This window comes from Schistocerca piceifrons, chromosome 1 (assembly GCF_021461385.2).
Source record: "Schistocerca piceifrons isolate TAMUIC-IGC-003096 chromosome 1, iqSchPice1.1, whole genome shotgun sequence".
Taxonomy (NCBI): domain Eukaryota; kingdom Metazoa; phylum Arthropoda; class Insecta; order Orthoptera; family Acrididae; genus Schistocerca; species Schistocerca piceifrons.
The window spans coordinates 802292350-802296673 of record NC_060138.1 but is presented as its reverse complement, the minus strand read 5'-3'; positions in this window follow the sequence as shown (position 1 = coordinate 802296673).

Below are 4324 nucleotides of genomic sequence, written 5' to 3'. Positions count from 1 at the left end.
GTGACAGGTAATGTCTGAAATTTGGTATTCTTGGCACCTCTTGACACTGGGGCTCTCGGAATATTGAATTCCCTAACGATTTACAAAGTAGTATGTACCATGCGTCCAGCTCTTAACTACCATTTTGTGTTCTGAGTCTGTTAATTCCCGTCGTGTGGTTTCTATCAAGTCGGAAACCTTTTCACATGAATCAGATGAGCACAACTGACAGCTCCGCCAATGCAGTACCCTTTTATATCTTGTGTACGTGTGTTACCCCCATCCGTATGTGGGCAAATCGCTATCCCACGACTTTCTCTTGTCAGTGTATGGCGCCTACCTCACTGCACAGACCTTGGTTGTTCCAGACTGGCGTCAAATCTCAAGTCTTGTTACTGAAGTTTGGATTGGGAAAAACAAAAGAAAAGGAACTGAAAAATGAATTTTTTTTGAGACCAACCACCCTCTGTTGTATACAAGTCACTGCACTGTTCATCTCCCCGACCACTTTACCTGTTACACGTTGTGTGGCAGTCATTTCCGGAATGATGAAGTGATTTTCGAGGTGGGACATATTCTGAACAGCCAAAATGTAGTCTATACCACAGTGTCGGGCAGGTCATTCATCACTGCAAAAATGTCACACTGAAAGGTGAATTTGTAGAGAAGACCCCCAAACATCATCAGCGTTCATGACAACAGCTTGGTTTTCTCGAGTGTGAATTAAAATTCTATAATTACCCTGTGTAATTTCCCTGGAGGCACATGTAGCAATGTGTGATGGTTTTAACGAAATTCTCTATGATCTCAGTGAGATAAGTATGTACCATGAGAGGCCAAGGCGACGCATCGTACATTTCACCATATAATTGCAGATAATGTTGTAAAAACAACTGCTGATGTTACTGAAAACCTACCTTAGGTTTTTAATGGCAAACCTCTCTGTGACGTACCTAGGTCTGCACGACAGCAAATATCAGTAATATACATGAGCTGCAGTTCTTAAAAATCCGTGGTAGAGCTTTTTGAATACTGAACCTAGTATTTGAAATTTAAACTTTTGTCGGCGAACAACAAAATGATGGACATTTGACTGCCTTGCTATCTCTAGGGTAGGCTCATTTTATCTCTGACAATGGTCCATTGTCGCAGTACATTCAATAAATGGAACCTCGACGCTGCTGGAATGACTTGGTTGTCTTTGATGTCTTCCCTCAGTCCTACAGGCCTGATATCAAAATTCCCAATGTTCACTTGACTATCAAGTCAGGTAAAATTCTATAAGTTTTTTATAGTATTTATTTCGTCCTCAACGTTCCTTGTTTTCACGATTTATAGTTGTTTTTGTGATTTTTCTCTAATGTGAATGAAAACGTGCATGTGGCTAGGGCCTCCCGTCGGTTAGATCGATAGCTTATGCAAGATTTTCTTAGTTGATGGCACTCCGGCGACTTACGTGTCGATAAGGATTAAGTGACGATGAAGGTAACATAACACTCAGTTCCTGAGCGGAAAAAAAGCCCGTCACGATCGGAAATCGTACCCGTGCTCCTCCTATTGCATTCTGGCGCCCTGACCAGATATGGAGACGGACTTAATGGTAATTCATGGGTTAGAGTATACTGGGTATATACAACGTTTATAAAATTGTTTTCAACTTTCTTCCAGCATGTGTTCAAGAGTGTGTAAAACATCATTTATATAGCCCAATCAAGACTCCTAATAGTTCCTAAAATTGGTTTTAATTGTATTGAATACAAATCTTTGCCCAGTTAAAACGAACAAATAACTGAAATCTTACAACTGTTAACATCTTCACCTAATAACGCCCATTTACGTTTAATGTTACATACTTACTTTTTAGTGTCATTCTAATTGAAAATCTCTAAGGAATAAACATTTACAAGGGCATTGTTGCTGCTACTGTCTGATATAACAGCTGCCTGGCTATGTTCACATTAGAAACGACTTGTGAGATAAACTTGCTTCACAGCTGTTTATGACATAAGACAGAAAATTGATAAGTTTCAGTTTTCCCAAGTAATAAGTATTGAATAGAATTGTCTTCACCAACAAAAGAAAATATTCAACTTGCATCAACAATGAGGTTTTGAAATTGTGTCTTGGCCGGCCGATGTGGCCGAGTGGTTCTAGGCGCTTCAGTCCGGAACCGCGACTGCTACGGTCGCAGGTTCGAATCCTGCCTCGGGCATTGATGTGTGTGATGTCCTTAGGTTAGTTAGGTTTAAGTAGTTCTAAGTTCTAGGGGACTGATGACCTGAGATGTTAAGTCCCATAGTGCTCAGAGCCATTTGAACCATTTTATTATTGTGTCTTGTATAAAAAGTGCTACCGTAACTATTTAAAATAAGTCATGATGTGTTAGAGAGCGGGAGTTCTCACCTCAGGCAGGTCCTGGTACGTTTCCCAGTCGTAGTCCGTGCTGTTCTTGCCAGTGCTCTCACCGTCCTCTAAGAGCCTGTTGGAAAGAGATTAAATGGGAATTTGTGGTAAGGTCTTATGGGATCAAACTGCTGAGGTCATCGGTCCCTAAGCCTACACACTACTTAATCTAACTTAAACTAACTTACGCTACGGACAACACACACTCCCATGCCAGAGGGAGGACTCAAACCGACGGGGGGGATCCGCACGGACCGTGACAAGGCGCCCTAGACAGCGCGGCTACCCCGCCCGGCAGAAAAGAGATTACTCAGTAACAGGTATAGCTTTATAAAATTCAAAACGGTGCTTTATATATAGCAGCAAACGTTGCGGGAACTGTACGAGGTAACCAAACAATGCGCTGCTGAAACTACAGAAGATAAAAAGTAATTAATATGAACACAGAACATTAGGTAATGTGACACAGCAGAGTAAAAACGATTAAATTAAATCGTGGGAACGTGATCCTCTTATTATGCGAACAGATGTACTTTTCAGGGAACGTGATCCATTTATTATACGAACAGCTGTACCTTTTCATCGATAAACATGTTTAAACAGCTTTGTGCCATCATGAATGGCTACTTTTCTTCAGTTTTTATGTTGTAAAATGTTAGATTCAGAAGAAACTACTTACAAAAACTGGTTCAAATGGCTCTGGGCACTATGGGACTTAACTTCTTAGGTCATCAGTCCCGTAGAACTTAGAACTACTTAAACCTAACTAACCTAAGGACATCACACACATCCATGCCCAAGGCAAGATTCGAACCTGCGACCGTAGCGGTCGCGTGGTTCCGGAATGTAGCGCCTAGAACCGCTCGGCCACTCCGGCCGGCCAAACTACTTACATTATTATAGCATAGCTGTCAGCGTTATATTCGTGGTATGTGCTCTCACCTCACGTACACAGCATACAATTTTTGTATGCCTCTACAGCAGCAACATAGACACTGTTATCTGTGAAGTTAGAATTGTAACTTGGGAGTGCGATTCATCAAAAACACGTTCTGTGTTCTTGTGTGCAGTTTGTCCAGCAGATGAGAACAGATAGAACAAAAAGAACCTAACGTTCTAGAAAGTAAGAACTGAATAAAAGTGTAGATAATGGTAACGAGACACTGAAACACTTTTGCGCATTAAAAAAAAAGAACAGTTGTGTGCATAACAGGAGGAACTGAATTTCCATAATTTAGTCTGCCAGTGCAGCTGTCATTAAAACCTCAAGACCACACTACCATGATTCAGTGAAATACTCTGAGGAAAAGATTGACTTACATTTTTCAACGGAATAACATGTGTGAATAATCACTGCAACTTCCATAACAGAATGAAACTGCGTACTGGATCAGAATTTGAAACCACAACACGCAACTTGCTTACATGATATAACTGGTAAGACAATAGGGTATTTGACTTTCTCGAAATCGTCTTAAATTGTTAATAATGTCAGTTTATGCTCATAACATGCTGTTTTCCTCCTTGAATTTCATTATTCTTTTATAAAAACGTAAGTGAAATTCCAATCTGAACTCCCGTTAAAACGCTCCATTCGAGTCACGTGATGCCTGTGACGTCACTAGCTAGCTCACTGCTCCTACTGTCATAAAGATAATTCGCAGCGAAGTTTTGTTTTGGAATTTACGTTTCGGAAAATGGATTATAAATGGTGTGTAATACCACACTCTACAAATATATCCATAAAAACTTTTGAAAAAATTGTTCTTGTGTGTTTCAGAGAAGGAGAAGGTGCGTAAAAATTGGTTACACTGTACCGGCAAAATGCCACCACGTCGACGTCGCATTTCCCTTATTTAATTAAAAATGTCTTGCACTCTGAAGTAACATTAATTTTCCTCCGAGATACGCTTTCCCGTTGGTACAAAGAAGGATAGCGTCA